The sequence below is a fragment of the Ursus arctos genome, unplaced genomic scaffold, assembly GCF_023065955.2.
Source record: "Ursus arctos isolate Adak ecotype North America unplaced genomic scaffold, UrsArc2.0 scaffold_13, whole genome shotgun sequence".
NCBI lineage: Eukaryota > Metazoa > Chordata > Mammalia > Carnivora > Ursidae > Ursus > Ursus arctos.
Window position 1 is genome coordinate 13172057 of NW_026622797.1, and position 18648 is coordinate 13190704.

Below are 18648 nucleotides of genomic sequence, written 5' to 3' on the forward strand. Positions count from 1 at the left end.
GTTGCATTTCCTCTAATCACTATTAAAGTCATTTTCATCAAATGGCACAACTTATCACAAATGAATTAATGTTGCTTTGGGAACATTTACTTCCTAGGTCAATTTTTATTTAGGAATTGTAGTCTCTTTATTAAGTTAATATAGATTTTTGTTAATTAGATCAGAAATCTCATGTCACTAGGTATTTACGCATCCTGGAGAGTACATGATAACCTTATATCTAAAGAACTGATTCCAAACACTTGATGATGGGTTATATATTACTTCAGTGAAAGAAACCTTAGAAATCATCACTACCACCTCTCACATTTTTGAGTTAAGAAAAACAAAGACACTAAGAAGTGAAATAATTTGTTTAAAATGACTGACTAGGTTGCAATGGATCTGGGAATTGGCACCTGGCCTCCTGATTTGAACACAGGCTCTTCCTTTACCCCTTGTCTACACCTTATTCTATGCAAATTGATGAACATACTCCTGCATCAAATTTGTTTTCATACTTCCACAGCTGTCTCTACTGTGGGGAAATTCATGAAGTTTTTTTAAGAGTTCCCTCTCTTAATCATATTATTATAGTAAAAAGGTCAACATACTGTCTTTTGATCAAATAGTATGGAGGAATCATCCCATATGACTATGGATAGAGGTAGAATTGTTAAAAACAAGTGTGTGTTTTAAAAATATCTTGCAACATCAATTTGGAAAGCGGTGTCTTGGTTTAAAAAAATGTTTCAGTGAATAAATACTATCAATTTAAAGTTAATTGTAGATAAACTTATAAGTCTTTGTTTTCAGCTGCCTTCTTTGCATTGGTAATTCTCTAGTTTTTTCTCTGATCTGGTATTTCCTCCACTCATTTCTTGGCCTGCAGGCGAGATTTAATTTTCTTTCTAGTTCTGGAGAACCAATGCATATAGATTCTAGAAACAAAGGCATGGATTAAAATCCTGTCTCTGTTAGTAACTAGCTGTAAAAAGTTGGAAAAATCACTGAATTTTTCTGAATTTGTTTCCCCGTTTGATAAATGTAGGTAATATTAGTGCCTACCTCATGAGGTAGTTGTCAGAATTATATAAGTTATTCCATTTCAAACTAGTAGCAGATTATATACTATTTAATTACTCTTTCATAAATGTAAACTATTAATATCGTTATTACACAACTCTCTATGAATATGGAGAATGACAGTTGTGATTTGTCTTAACAAAATCATGTGACAATATGCTATAGCCATTTTTCTTACTTCCCCTTTTAAAATATATATTTAAAAATAAATGGCATTGAAAACCAATTTTGAACCAAAATCCCTGCCAAATACTGCCTCTAAAAAAAATCACAAATCTTATGAATGTAAAGTTATTAAAAAGGCTTCCTAAATTAGATTAAAAATAAGAATGTGGTGATTGATTACATTCATAAAGATGACAAATGGTTTCATTTTCACTAGAAAATTTGACACATCATTAGTCCACAGTAATGTGGTCAAATGACTTTCCTTAGTTGGGTAAATATACAGGCTAGCGGAGTGATAAATGAATGCTTTGTAAATGCAAATAGTTCGGAAACTTTAACTTGCATGGCAAAATAAAAAAGGAGTATGATTCAGAGGAATGACTCAGAAGAACCCGAGGATAACTTTTACATTTTGTACCAAGTGAAAAAAAGCTATTCTTTGCAAGGATCTCTGTTGATGTATTATACCTGCACACTGAATGCATAATGAAATCAATTATCCCTTACTTATTAAATACAGTATTCCTATTTGAATATTTTAATACAAAACCTTCTCATCTGTATAGAGAGGCCTGTTCAGGACTGGGAAGAAACAATGCATGAGCTCAGTGTTGAGGGCTTACTGAGAATGACTATCTCTTGGAGCTTTCGGTGTCTTGGCAATTGAGAAAGGGAAGGACGGCCCGGTGTTTTTGAGTACTTCTCCTCTAACACCAGTGCAAGAGAATAGAGAATAGAATCTTCTACTGAGGGATGGGTAGAGTACCGGCTAGGGGATGAGGTGTAGGAAGGCCTTCTCTCTCCGGAGCATTCCCCTTTAAATATTGGCTGTTGCCCAAAATATATGCAGCTCTACATGCCTCTCTCTGGGCAAGCAAATCATCTCTCTTCTGCCTTTGAATTCTCTGCAGACTAGGTCCATGAGGACAAGAAGTAATCTGAGTCATTTCAAATTTGACATTAAAAATGCTACTTTCCCAGCACTTGGCTACATTTTTTTAAAGATTTCCATTAAATGCCCCCCTTAGAAAAAGTGGCTTGGAACATGGTCATTTAATCATTAATGCTCGATACTGTGGAATAGCTGCAGGTCAGATGGAGACAGCTTTCACCATTATATTTTATTCAGTTCACACCATTATGAAGCCAGAACAAAGAGAATTCGATTTCAAGCGATCTTTTGCAATACTATTTTCTGGTAGTCATTAGACAACTTGTCAAACGAGAAAGCAACAAAGCTATAATCAGCAATAATAGACAACAAACAATCAGACAGCAGATATTTTATGGACTGAGCCAGGTTATTTCCTAGTGTTATCGTTCATCTTGAGAGAAACAGGGCAAAGCATAAGCCAGAGGCCAATTGAAGGGCAAAGAGAGAGAGTTGTCATTAAGTTGGCCCCAAACACACTTTTCTAATTAAAGAAACACTGTGGAGATGGACATGATCTGCAAGGTATTCGAGGAATTTATACAAGGTTGGGATGGTTTTAAATGAACAAATTTTATATAACTCAATGTTACATGGACCTTCTCTAAAATTCCTTGTAGAAGAATTTCAGAGTGTGGAAAGCACACTCCATTTGTTCCCTTGGCTCTCAGCTTCATTCCCACCATCCTATGCCCTCCTTCGTGTGTTGGGGACATCAGTAGTGACTACGGGCTTCAGTAGCACTGGGGATGTTTTCCCAAGAGCAGAAACCAGAGGGCAAACTGCTGGTGGTTTGTTGCCGTGCAATTCAGAGCCAGTGGATGCCAGAGAGAAACTCTTCCCCTGGTGGTAACAGAAGCATGAGAACACAGGCAAAAACTAGAATTGCTTAACTTTGTTTAGAACTGGAATGCCAACAAAAGTGTCTCGTTCCTTTGTCTCAGTACAGGTAATATGATTGAGCCCAAAGTCAAGGAGTAGGGAAATCTAGGCTGGTCCTTCAGTGTGGGGAACTGCAAAGTACATGGCAAAAGGCATCAAGGATTGGGGCCAATAATGCAATCTGCCCCCACGCTCTGTGTGCTCCTAATTCGATGATACCTGACGTTACACACGAATGCCAGAAACATCTTATCATGATCATTCGGCTTGAGGGGCCTGGAGGGCTGTTTTTCACCTTTTCTGTTTCTTTAGGGAAACCAGCAGGAAAAGAAGTGAAGATTCTGAAAGGGGAAATTGTATCAGAACAAGGCAACTGTAAATGTTACATTTAATCAGGGAACAGCAGATAAACCCTGTGAAATCTAAATTGTTGCACACTCGAAATTATTTTTGATGCTAAATACAAGCACAATGTTAAGAAAAACTGATTTCTTTTTTTTTAAAGATTTTATTTATTTATTTGACAGAGATAGAGACAGCCAGCGAGAGAGGGAACACAAGCGGGGGAGTGGGAGAGGAAGAAGCAGGCTCATAGCGGAGGAGCCTGATGTGGGGCTCGATCCCATAACGCCGGGACCACGCCCTGAGCCGAAGGCAGACGCCTAACCGCTGTGCCACCCAGGCGCCCCAGAAAAACTGATTTCTGTAACTATCATACTTGTAGAAAGTAGTGATCTCTATCAAACCTTTTTCTTCACTTACATGTATGGTGATAAAAAATACATCAGGGTATGAAAATATTTGCAATCACATTAGTTTCTGTTTTTATTTTCCAAAAAGGCAATCTAAAATATCAAGGATTTTATCTTTATTTTTACAGCAATGAGAATATACCATCATCCTGAGAGGAATCTTACATAAAAATCGGTGCTCAAAGACCCTAAATAATGGGGGAAAAAAGGTAAGCTTCTGCAAAGAAAGGCATGAAAAAGCTATGAAAATCTTCAAAGAGACAGAATTTTATCTGATGCCAAAATCATATCGTAGAAAAAAAATACAATAAATTTCAGGATTTTATAATTTTTTTTAAGATTTTATTTATTTATTTGACAGAGATAGAGACAGCCAGCGAGAAAGGGAACACAAGCAGGGGGAGTGGGAGAGGAAGAAGCAGGCTCATAGCAGAGGAGCCTGATATGGGGCTCGATCCCAGAACGCCAGGATCACGCCCTGAGCCGAAGGCAGACGCTTAACCGCTGTGCCACCCAGGCGCCCCAAGGATTTTATAATTTTGCTTCTATCCAATAAAGACTGTGGCTGTATTTCTAATTTCTGCTATTTCAGCTCTTCAAGAAATTACAGAAGAGGGTCTTGTAACTCTCGGGACTGGGGACAACCGCAAGAGGAAAGAAATGCAAAAGTCTAGGAGGTATTTTTCTTATTTCCTATCTTGACATCTGTACGAGTGAGCTAAAAGTACTCAACACATGTGAATACAGCCCAAATGGAGTGGCTCCAAAGGAGGGGGACAAATCAGTTCATTATAAGTATCTCTAGAGCCACCCAAAAGAAAAATGCAGACTCGACTTGGTTTATTCCAGGGTCTAAAGACACAAAGCAATTGAACACAAAGAGTGACACATTAACAAATTAGTTCCTGTCAAAAAATATCTTTAATTTCCATCTTTCATGGTGAAACGACCTTCCCAACACAGAGCCAGTACTTGGGATTAAAGCGCTCAGTGGAGAAAGCTTAATTCCAAACACAAAGAAGTACGTTCTCTGGAGCAGGAGAGCTCTGATATGTTGTATGGCATTTGTACCCCATGATCAGGTGTTAGGCACAGGAAAAGAACAGCCCTAAAATTTTGAAATGATTTCCAGGTTTGTTTGTTTGTTTGTTTGTTTTAAGATCTCTGCTTCCTGCTCTGATGGAGTAACAGGAACGGGATTATCTTCCTGTTATGAATACATACATACCTACATATATACATACGTACATCAGTAAATCAGAGAACGAGGCAAAATCAGAACCTATTCCAGGTAAACAAATGTGCAGTGCTTTTTCTCCTTTGGAGACACCTGTCTCTGTAGATTTGGGTTTAGTTGTTTGCCAAGCAACTGCTGGTTTCTGATGGGTTCAAGAAAAGTTGCTAATTGGCATGTTATCCAGACTTTTGTATAAATGTGAGAGCGATGTTCTTGCTAGTGTTCCACATCTCTGAGCTAAACTGGAAATCTCCCTATTCTTTTAAACTTTATAGTATGCTTTTACATTTTACAATATCCTGCCTTCTTTTAAGCAAAATTATCTAAGCATCCCTTAATATATTGTTTAATTTAGGGTGAAATGATATCTCTCAAATATTAAGCATATCTACCAGTAAGTGTGATACCTTTGTAGTTAATCAGGCTTTTATTTTTGCTCTCCCACAGGTATTGTCATTCCTTTTTTATGTAAGATATCTAGTTCTTATTAGGTATGCACTTTATACCTAGGAACATTTTTTTGTTGTTCTTGTTATTTCAAGTAGGAAATTTCATCTGATTACATTTCCTAATTGGTCATTACTCTGTATAAAAATGTTTTATTGATTTGTTGTTCTATGTGTCTCCATTTTGATGAATTCTATTTGGCAATTGATTCTCTTGAATTTTCCATGTAGACAGTCATATCATCTACATATAGGTAGTATGCCATTTTATTTCCAATATTAAAATGTACGCTTTTTTTTCTGTTTTTGTTTGATCGTATCTCCAGCACAATGACTAATGCTTGTACTAGCTTAGGAGTAATTGCATTACTTCTACATTATGGGAATACTTCTATTATTTTAACATCAGGTATAATATTTGCCAGGTTCTGAGAGTCAAACTTTATTAAGCAAATTTCTTCTTTGTTTTTAAAATCATGAATGAATGTTACATTTTGTAAAATATTTCCCACCTTTCTTTGAGAAAAAATTTGACATTGCTCCCTTAGATTAATTTAATAATTTACATTAAAAAATAAGTGTTGAGCAAGTCTTGCAATTTTAGATAATCTTACTTGGTCATAAAAGCTTTCAATTCATGGTGATCTGTGCTACCCCTGTTCTGTCTGGCACCTGGGTAAAAGAAAGTCATATAATGGAGTTGTATTCTGTACTCTGGAATGCTTTCCTAAGACTGGAATTTTCTGTATTCTATTCTTTGTAAGAATGCCCTGCTCACAACCATCACAACTAGACCAGCTAGAGTAGAGACAGACCAGAGAAACTCTGCAGATGGCCGACAAGACTGGCACCATTACCTGTCTATCCCCTCCCACCCTAACTTGAACAATCTCCCTGCTACCACCTGCCTCCATGATCATTGGCACCAATCCCCCATTATTTTTTTAAGATTAACTTATCTATTTGAGAGAGAGAGAGTCGGGGGGGAGGGGTAGAGGGAGAAGCAGACTCCCCGCTGAGCAGGGACACCACCACCCCCAGTGCAGGACTCGATCCCAGGACCCTGGAATCATAACTTGAGCTGAAGGCAGATGCTTAAGCAATTGAGCAACACAGGTGTCTTATTTTTTTTTTTCTTTTAGAATTTTTTTCTTTCTTTTTTTTTCCTTTTTACGTTGGTAATGAAGAGGCCAGTGACTCCCAGGTCACCTCATATACTGGACTCACAAAAGATTGTGTACAACCTTCATGTGCCTCCTCTCCCCACTCCTCACCAAACCATGCACTTCGCCTTCTGAAACGCATCATTAGTCAATAATAGAATTCCCTATGCCCTCATCTCGGATTTTATGTAAATAAAATGTACCCTATTCTTTCTGATAACACTGACTCCTCTTTAGCATTCTCAAATGGTGGCTGATTCATCTCTTACAATGGTCATGGCACTGGGCCTCGAATAGAGAATTGTCGTCCCCCCTCTTTATTGTTACAGACCATTCTCTCTGAGAGCCCACTATTCTGAAGGCAATTTCCACAGTGCATACATCAGTGTGTACAAATCTCTCTCCATTCATGTTTTAGTCAATCTACAGACCTCACTATTAGTCCCTTTCATTTTGTGAGATTTTAGCTTCTCTATCCAACTCTATCGAATATTAGCTCGTAATTTTGGTGATTTAAATATTCATTTAGATAATACCTCTCACTGCAGTTATACCTCTCCTCTCCTTGACAATTTCTGCTGTAATAATCCTCCATCCAGTGTAAGCCTCCTGCCCCCAAGTTCATATTGAAAGCTGTGTTATAACCAATAATTGAACTCAGTGCATGTATGAAATATTAAGCATCCCAATCTTTTCTGCTTGCTGTTCACTCTTTCTAGGATTCTGACTCTAATAATTCTTGAATTTGGTTGAGATCTATACTTACTGATTTTGCCATCTTCTTGCTGATCTTCAACCTCTTTCTGTCTTCACCTTCCACCCTTCTGCTTAGATTCCATAGTCCAGGGGCGCCTGGGTGACTCAGTCAGTTGAGTGACTCTTAGTTTTGGCTCAGGCTGTGCTCTCATGAGTCATGTGATCAAGCCCCTCATCGGGCTCCGAGTTCAGTGCAGTCTGCTTGAGATTCTCTTCCTCTGTCCCTCCCCACTGCCTGCCCTGTGCATGCACTCTCTCTCAAATAAATAAATATCTTAAAAAAAAATTCCATAGTCCAAGTTGTAATCATCCCTTCACATGTATTTCTAAATCTTTTGGCCCTGCCTCTCATGGTTGAACACACCTAACATATTACTATTCTGGTTGAATTATAGCTTTTTGCCTATTGCAGGAGGAATGTAGTTGGGAAAAAAAACAACTATGGTGGATGGTTTCACTTTAAATTTATGATCCTTAACCTCAACTGAGCTCATAAGGCTTTCCAAAACCAACCCCATTTTCTCCTCTCCATTCACTACCCCTCTCACTCGCTGACTAACTCACATGCATGTTGAAAAACAACGTCATCTACCTTCACCATCTTACTGCCTTATTTCTTACCCCCATTACCCTCCTTTATTTTTCTGGCAATAGTACTTATCTTCCTCGATGTCCTAGTATTTATATATTTTCTTCTTCCCCAGTCAGCAAACTACAATATAAGCTCTATGATAGCAGGCAACTTGTCTATTTTGTTTACCATTGGATCCTTACTGCATAAGACAGTGTCTGTCGTAAAGTATTGGCACTCAACCATATATTTTTCTAAGTAATCTCTACACCCAACGTGGGGCTCAAATTCATGACCCTGAGGTCAAGAGCTGCACGTTCCTCTGACTGAGCCAGCCAGGTACCCAGGCACTGAACTATGTTCGTCAGATGAATTTAGAGATTGAATTTTTCCTTCGATAACTTCAGAAATATGCCAGTTTATTTAGGACTGATATTTTTGGAAGGGAGAGATTTTTTATTACAATTGGCAGGATCTAATTAGATCCTGTGTACAGGAAAACAGTTTGTGTGTCCTACCATTCTACCTATGTGTAAGTTAATGTTAATGTGTATTTTTAAATTTAATTTATTTGTTTTCTTATTTTTATTTTTTAAAATTTTTTGAGAAAGAGAAAGAGAGAGAGAGCATGTGCACAAGAGTGTGTGAGCGGTGGTGGGAGGGGAGAATCTTAAGCAGGCTCCACGCCCAGTGAGGAGCCTGATGTGGGGCTCAATCGCACACCCCTGAGATCATGAACTGAGCCAAAACCAAGAGTCCAGCACTTAACTGACTGAGCCACCTAGGTGCCTCATATATTTCTTAATTTAGATACACATTATTAATTGACTAAGAGTGCACTCTCTTCAATACTGAAGTTTTAATCCTGGGCTCCGCTTGTCCCTTTAAGGATGCAAAAGGCCTGAGTATCTCAAAGACAATAATATGTATCCATTTCTAAACTGCCCCCTATAAATTTTTTTTTAGAAAATAGAAGTTTCCTACTCCATCTCATCATCTTCCCTCATTTCTCATTTCTAATAACGTACTATACTCTCAAGTTTAGTGACTGTCATGGGGAATGAAAGAATTTTCGAGTTAAGTCAGCTTCTGGCACGTTTGTGCTTTGGAGAGTAATAACTGGCCCGGCACACCAGATTAATCCTAAAACGGTTTAGCCAATGAATGACCCCTCCAAACCATCTGTGAGATATAATCACATAATCTCTGGGATCAATTCTGAAGAAATTATCTTATCATCATAATTACTATGGTTGGATAAATCACTACTTTGGGGGCTAGAGGAAGAGTGGAGATAAATAGAAGCTGGGAATAATTTCTTTTATGATCTCCCAAAACAACAGGTGCAATTTAGTTGTTCTAAGGATGTCACCAGGCAAATTCAAAACTGACATGTTACAATATTAAGAATTATAGAAACATTTCTCTTTGGTCAATGATGCCAGGTTCCATATTTACTAAAGTTTTTTTTTTTTTTTTCCTCTGAAGCAGCACCTGTGGTGTAACAATCTTCTGCCCTAATTATTTGCTGCATCTAAGTGAGATTTTGACAGGCTCTTAAATGAGTTTCTCCCTTGAAAAGCATTCACTTTCTCCTAGAGTTAATGTCCAGTACTACAGATCAGAATTTTGTCTATAAGCCAGGAGAACATAATTTGATTTTCATTATATGTGGATATATTAATTTTGTTAAGCTTAACTTGAAATAAATACATTAATAAGGGTTGTGATTTCAAGTGTTCTGAAAATAACTATATTTTAATGCTGGTTCCACCACGTAGAAACTATGATGCTGGCTAAGTGTATTAATCTTTCTGCACGTGAATTTTTCTCTATATAAAATAGGGCTGAATAATAAGGATGTTTTGAAGATTAACTTATGCATGATATCTTCTTTTTTATGTGTTTTATTAAATTCTCTACCAAATTACCTTATTTTCTTTCATCCCCACTCAACCAAATTGGCTCCTATCCTAATTAATCAGATCTCTTAACTGCCAAATTCAAAGATTCCTCTCAGTCTTCACTCTCTTGAAATATCCTTCCCACTTGGCATTATGATCTTCTTTTAATCAAGAAATCATTTTTTCTTGGCTTTTTTGATAATATTATCTTCTATTATTTTTCTGTGAGAACTCTTTCTTCTCTTTGAATGCAATTATTCTCAAGATTTCATTCTTTATGGTGTTTGAAATCTAATTTAACACTCACTTGAGTATTAACTCCAGATATTACCTATTTAATGGTGACCTTACATTTTTACCTCCAGCCTTAATCTTTCCTGAATTAATCCAGATATCCTACAGACATTAAAGTAATCATTTCTCCAAAATTCCAGACTATTTGTATCCCCCTTTGTCACAGAGTATTCTAGGCTGAAAGTCTGATGGTTTTCTAAATACCTGCAAAAGGAGTAGCAATATCATTATCATCGTCATCACTGTCAAAATGATAATATACACCATTTATTTAACATCCAATATGACCCAAGGATTATTAAATGCTTTGGAAACATTATCTCATTTAATAATCCCAACTCCGCTATTTCACAAAATGGGAAAAAAAGGATAAACGAGGTTACGCTGATTGCCTCTGGTCTCGTAGTTACTAGGTTGGGAAAGCTGAAATGATAGCCTAAATTTATTTGACACCCAAGCTTATGATTTCAACTACCACAGTCCACTGCCTCTCTCATTGGACTTCACTGTTTCCAATCACTTCCTGAGGATAACTATTTTGTGTCTTATATGTGTCTCAAACTTGTCTCAACCTATTGCTAGTGTTCTGTTTCAGACTTTTTATTCTTTATTTATTCTCACTTCAAGACAAGTCAACTTGAAACTAATTTTACTTCAAATCAAATTTAAATAAAGAAATAAAATTCTTTTTATATTCCTGGCTTTTCAGGAAGGTATTTTTTTTAAATGTCAGTTTTATTTTATATATGTGAGGCATGTGGCCCATTATATTAGGAGAAATAAGGAGTGATAATGCAATTTATCCAAAATGGGATATGGACTCAATCATTGTTTGCTATGATCATATCAGTGCTAAAGATATGGCATACACATTATTAAAACTTAATCTCATCCTATTAGATTACTAAATCAGGTAAAATCAGGTAAAAATATTTAAATCCAGTTGGGATTCAAACATTTGCATATGTAGTGAAAGAAAATATACAGAGTATAATCTACAGTAAAATCTTGCCATTTTATATTATGATAATTTTTCTTCAACTGTAAGAAGAAAACATGATTTATTTTGGGTTTGATTCTCCAAAATAGTGCCATTTTAATGTTTTCTGACTCATGGGCTTATGACATTCTTGCCTTTCGAATGTTCTGGACCTGAAAGGTGCTCTTTTCTATGAATTTCTTTTAATTAATAGGTGCTGCCTAAGATATAGGGTTGAGTGGAGAGATGGATAAATATTTTTTTGGTATATTTCTTACATTTTTATGTTTGGTGTGCATTTATTTTTAACTTGAGTGAGTTTTGTTTGCCTTGCTGCAACTGTTTCACATTCCTATTTTTTTAATTCAGGTTTCTAATTCTGGCCATGATGGACTGCAGTCACAGAACTTAACCTCCCAATAGAAACAGAAAGCTGGAAACATATAAAATACCTGTTGTCAGACACTGGGACAAGGGAGAACAGGACTGTGATCCTTGAAATAAGTGAACTGTATGAGGTGAGTTCAGGGAATGTCCCAGCTTCATGCCTGGAGGCAGTTCTGGACCATGGGCACAAAGAGATGGAGGCCAGAGTCCATGGCTTCTCTGAGGAGGGTTATAATAAGAAATTTTGAGTCAAAATGAGAATTTTTTTCACTCAAAGAGGCTATTTCTTTGTAAGATCTAGAAATTCTGTCAGTATTTCACCAACCTTGCTGATATGAAATGGAACAACTTTTCAATGTTCAAATGTATTTTTATTATAAAAATCCAATGAGAGTTCATTTATTGCGATTCCAAGTTTCAATTGTTCTTCAGGTGGTATTATATCAGGGCTGCCTCCTGCCCCTATGAACATGCTGACCTAGGCTAGAGAGGCAGCTCTGAGGGAGGGCAGTGTGTGTGAACATCCCAGTAGCTCAGCTTCCGTTGCAACGTGAGATGGAACTGAATTCTCCCGCGCCGATGTCCAAGACCAAAAGCAGCCATGGAGAGTACCTTCATGGAAGCAACTAGAGGAAAGTTGTCTTGTTTTGTTTTGTTTCTTAATTTTTTTTTAAATTCAATTTAATTAACATATAGTGGATTATTAGTGGGTTTTTTTTTTCCATTCAGAGTTAATTCCTAGTACCATGGAATAGTGCATATAAGCTACGAAATGCCTATTTCTTCCCATAGTAAAGATGTAGCCATACTTCTTTATAGAAACAGTGCGAAATCACCCACTTTAAAGATTTCAAATGCATCCTAAAGAAGGCAATCTAGCAATTTTTAAAAAAGATTTTAAAGATTTTATTTATTTATTTGAGAGAAAAAACATGAGTGTTGAGCAGAGAGCCATATCTGGGGCTCAATCCCAGGACCCTGGGATCATGACCTGAGCCAAAGGCAGATGCCTAACCGACTGAGCCACCAAGTGCCCCACAATCTAGTATTTTTTAAAAGTACTTCATTATATATTACTGATGCTTAACCAGAAAAAATAACCCTTATGTTATATGTCAATTATATTTTAATTAAAAAAAAGAAAAATTATAAAAACTATTTTATTCTTGGCAGTGCATCTTTTTTTGTACTTGAGATGTCAATCATCTAAAAAAATCAATCTTTATTGAATAAGTCATGGGTTATTAATACATAGCATATCTTTCCCATTCAAAGTAGTGTTTTTTTGTATTATCTTATAAGTCAAGTTTATGATCACTAGCATTTGTTAAGGGCTGAATTAGTGTCAAATATTGTTTTATTTCACTTTACAGGAATCAAACTATTTAATCTTCACACCAACCCCAATTTGCTGGTAAGGAAACTGTGGCATAGGAAGATTATATGATTTGCTCACAAAGAAAGCCTGAGTCTTATTATCTAGTCCAGAAACATATTTTTTTTTTAATAGAGAGAATCAAGAAACTTAGACTACCTCCTTAATGTTCCTGATACTGGTTACTAATGCAATTTTCCTTTTTGTATTTATCATTAATGACAAGGTCTAAAGGAGACAGTGGGTGGTATGAAGCTTGACCAGGGCTATAATTGTATCTTATTATAAACTAACCATATTAAGAACAGAGATCTCTTATACTGTCAATTTAATGACAGCGAAAAAAATGTGTGCTGATTTAAGTGCAGGATGAATCCAAAATCCTAGAACTTCTGTGTGTCAAGGATCACATTCTTGTCTGAATAACGGACCAACAATCCTTACTTACAGTTGTATTTATTTAAATTTGACACTTATTGCAATAATGATCACTGCATCACATGATATTTCCCTCCTTCGTTATATGGGGATTAATTTTTCCTTAAGGGAAAATTGTTTCTGAAATGCTCATATTACCAGGGAAAGGGTTAGAATTGAAATTTTCAGTCTTTGAAAATATCAAGCAGTGAGCCTTCCAAAAATGGTTTTGAACTCTTAATCTGTTAACTGATTTTGTTGGAAACACGATTTAGAAATAATCATTGCGGATAGCATTTTCGAAGACAGGCGAAATGGGCAAGGTAACTAGGAATTCAAGCAAGTTAAGATAGATGGACTTAGTTTAGTCCATTTTAATGGTTTTTGTAAAGTATTTTTTTCTTTCTTTTCTATTTCTCAGGGTTTTTTTCTTCCTTCAAAGGAAAAAAAAATTTGAGACCTACTTATTTTTTTTTTTAATTTGCTGGGCATAATTGCTTAGATTTCCTGTATAGCTCCAATTCTTTATTAAAATTGACTCTTAAGGAGAAAATATAGTCCATATTTTCTATATACATTATTAATTCCTTGAGTGCCTCCTTTATTCTTTACTCGTATAAACACCTAGTTGTATTATATTCTCAGTTGCAGTCTGCAACCTCCTTAGCATTCATCATTATCACCTGGCAACATCGCCAAGCTAAATCATCCCTCATTTCTTAGCTCACTTCAAAAAAAATACCTGCTTCCCTCACCAGTATTTTGAGAGAATATGAAGTTAGTAAAAAGATAATGTTTTTTTCCTGAAATCTTATTATATCTGAAGTACCATCAACCTAAAATTTTCTCAAAAGGTTTTGGGTTTCAAAGTGCATGAGAAATGTATTTTAAAGTACTCATGTATTTTATTATTAGCTGTCTCATGACATCACATTTTTAGATAATCTGAATGACCTCAAAGTAAGAGGGGACATTTTTGACATCACATATACATAAAGAAATAAAAAAGTGATTGCTGAATAATGAAGCACAAATCAATAGCACTTTTCCAAGGGAAGGTATGGATTTGATCCTCATTGTAGAACTGAAGATACTCTCTTGAATCAGTTGATTGTTTTTCTAATGAAAGTTTTGTTACATAACTTATTAAGGTTCTCACAAAGTACCTGGGAGTGATATTCAGCATAATGCAATAAACTTTCATTTTTCAATTGTTATATTAGTTTCAAGAGAGAAGCTATGATCAGAACCTAGATTAAGTTTAAAATGGATAAAAATTTGATTCGAATATTATGTTTTTAGAAAATCCAGCTGGCGTGCATGTCCCAAGGAGCAGAGCTCAGAATCTGAGAGTGAACTTTAAAAATAATTAAAATAAATATAGAATAAGTATACATGACATAAATTATGAGGAAACTTGCTAGTAAGGAGGAAATGATCAAAAGGGTTATACAATGTAGCAAAAACTCATGAGATTAAAGCTGACTTTTCAAATATAAACTCCTAACATAGGGGCACCTGGGTGGCTCAGTTGGTTGAGCAACAGCCTTCAGCTTGGGTCATGATCTCGGGTTCCTGGGATTGAGCCCTGAGTCAGGTTCCCTGTTCAGGGGAGAGTCTGCTTCTTCCTTTCCCTCTGCCCTTCCGCCCACCCCCACCCCCTGCTCATGGGCGTGCACGCTCTCTCTCTCATATAAGAAAATAAATAAAATCTTAAAAAAAAAAAACCTTGAAAGTAGTGGCATCAACCATTATAGGCATTGTAATAGCAATTTATGAAATTTAATGTATGCATTATCTGATCATGATGTTTTCCTCAGTACCCTTATGAAAAAACCAGCTTGTATGATGGTCTAGTGACATTTTTTGATTCTTGTCCAAGTGGCTGTTAAGTGCTGACCTTCTCACTTTTCCATGCGAGTCCATAGCAAACAGAGACAGAGTGCAATTGTAGTGCTCTGATCATGGGACCCTGGCAGAGAGGCACAGAAACAAGACAATGATTAGGCAAAATTGTAATTAGTAGATGATTCCGAGCTTTGCATATTTTAAATATCTTAATTGTTTTAATTTTTAATCAAGTAAGGCAGAGATAGATAAACTTCAAAGCCAAATTAAGAAGTCAGAAAAAATTAAATTTATGTAAGTCAACTCAGAATAATCACTGGTAACATTTTTGAAATATTTATTTCCAGTCTTTAGTCTTCTGCTTCTTTTAAAAGAAATCTAAATCTCAGTAAAATATAGATAAGCTATTTATTATTTATTATTGTTTATTACAATAATCATAATGGCATAGTTTTACTACAGTTGATCCACAATACTTCATTCCTGCAATAATTAGATAATTAGATAACAGTCCCATTTTTAGATAAATTCCAACTTTTTTGTGTGATAAGTGAATGAAATCATCTTACACTTCTGTTTTCCTGTATTAATGAAGATGCATATCCGTCTCATCCAAAAGTAGTATTTTCTTTTTCCCCCCAAACACAATTTTGAATCATCTGCCTGGAAACATTTCTTGCCTACACTGATCTTTAGTACCATTAAGTTTTGTGTGTGGTTCAAAATATGGGGAAAGGAGACAATTGCTAGAACTCTGTATAATGTGAAATCTTGTATTCAGGAACAAGACAAGAGTTCAAGGCCAGAAAAATACTGGTAACCAAAGTGCTAAAGGGTTTTATTACTGAGCCCAGATGTATTATATCACCAGAGCCTAAATACAATTTGGAAAGATCAGAATTGCTCTTCTGTTGTAGAATGAGTCATACAAGGAAGCAAAGTGAGAAAATGATATGAAAGATGAAGGTTTTCATTAGTTTTCAAAACTTAAGATTCTGAAATCGAGATAGAAAGGTATTACAGTTTTGCCTTAACCCCTGTTTTGAAAACACAAATTTGTTCAACTGTGACTCATATATTAAGGAACAATTTGAGTATAATGTGAATTTGATATTTGTTTATATATGATTTCCGCAAGAAGCACTAGGTACTAGAACACTATACCTAGCCGAACCCAATAGCATCAAAACCCATAAAACGCACACACATACTCTCTTCCAATATCTATTTGCTACCTCAGTTTATGATGTATGTTACCCATTCACATCTGGTGTTAGAAATTTCGGATAAACTTCTGCTACCACTTTATAAAAATTCACAAGCTGTAACCTTTCTGATGACCAGTCTTTTTCCAGGTAAAATATCATATTTATTGCAGTATTCATATATTTTTTAACAATTTTACATGTAAAACTTTGCTGTTTTTATTAGTTCTCTATTGTTTATATCTCTATCTCTATCTATCTATCTATCTATCTATCTATCTATCTATCTATCTATCTATGTGTTGTGCTCCTAACCCCATTTTCCTTATACTTCCCAAAGTTTTATTATTGATTTTGCGTAGGACAGAAATCTTTAGGAATATATATCAGGTTATTTCAGAACTGAGACTGTATTTTATCCTGAGGATATTAATTAATGTATGAGAACTTGGCTTATTTGTTAAATTTAAAAAGATATTAAAATAATTTCTAAATAAAATAAAAATTGAGGATGTAGATTACTATATGAAAACTTTGCTTACTTTAGATTTAGAAAGAGTAAAGTAAAATTTAGATGAATTTTATTTCTTGAGTGCTTAGGAAAGAATGTGAAAAATGACTATAAAGTAGCTTGTTATAAAAAGACACCAATATCTAGAATAATTATGTCTATTTTACTACCATGAACCTTTACCATACAACCTAAGTCCTGTAGAATTTATTTAATATGGATTTTTACTTCAAATTTAAGAAGAAAAAAATAACTTAGTCTGTATAAACAGGAACAAATACCATGCCATTTTATTCTGCTGGTAAAACAATCATTGAGTCACAAAAAAGTTGAAGAAAACAGAATAGAAAATAAATTGAGCCCTAAAGCTTCCAGCAACTCCTCAAATTAGTTGATTTGACCTTAGCTTTCACTGTTATCTCTAAAATATCTTTGGCATAGTTTTCAAAATGGCATTATTTTCATTTTAAGCCAGGATACCAATTAATGTTGATCGAGTTAAAATTGACTAAGTTCTAAGGCATATTTTAGCAATTTATCAACATTTTCTTTATGCAAAGACTTTGGATTTAATAGATAAATTTTATTAGAAAGCTCAGATGTCTTAATTTCTATTTGTTTTCATTTGTGGTTTTCCTACTTACTTTCAAACACACCCTTTGCTCCACCTAGCTTGCTGATGTTAAAGTGCTTAAAAATATATCATTGATAATATTGTCAGCCTTACCTATTAAATTTTAAAAGATATTGTTGGTACTCTTCATCTAAAACCATCAGGAAAACACTGATAGTCAAATAAAGCTAGATTTAATGATTCATTTCAATGAGGAAGAAAACAACAAAGTGGCAATTTATAGCATGTGGTATTAAGGGTGTTAGGGGGAGCTTTCTATGGATTTGAGCTATATTTTTCTAATATAATATCTCAGAGGAATATTGTACGCAGTTTTCTTTTGTTTATTATCTTCTGGATATAATTGTGGATGTGATATCTTTCTTTTCTTTATTTTCAACAATTCTGGTTTTTTCAATGTGTCTTCTGTAAGCCCATATAGCTGAATTCTAACATAACCAGTGTCTTTCTGCTTCTCTCACTCTCTCTGTCTATATATAGATATATAGATATGAATGATATAGGTATATAGATATATAAATATAGATAAATATATGTATAATTTATTTCTATATGTAACTCATATATATGTAGAAAGACATATATACACATACACATGTATCTTTCCCTCAGTAAATTAGCTTACTCTTGTAGCATTTAGTATGGTGATCAAAGGTATATTTGGATTTTTTTCTGCCACCTTATTTGTGTTTTTAATTACCTTGATAATATTAGCTATCAATTGCTGTGTAACAAAGTATTTCAAAATTTAACAGCTTAAAACAACCTGTATTTATTGTTTTATAGTCTGCAGGTCATAAATCCAGACACACCTTAGCTAAATAAGTCCTCTACTTCAGTACTCCTCACAAGACTGAGTCAGGGTGGTGACTGGAGCTGTCGCCTCATCTGAAGAACTGACTGGGGAAGGATTCACTTCCACATCCACTCACGTGGTTTTTGGTACGGTTAAGTTTCCCAATCACTCTTGGACTGGAGACCCCACTACCTCACTGGCTGTTGGTCAGAGCCTCCCACCCAGTTCCTTGCCATGTGGGCCTCTCAGTAGAGCAACTCACAATATAACAGCTTGTTTCATCAGAGTTAATATCAAAGAAGAGCCAAAGAGAGAGAAAAAGGGAGA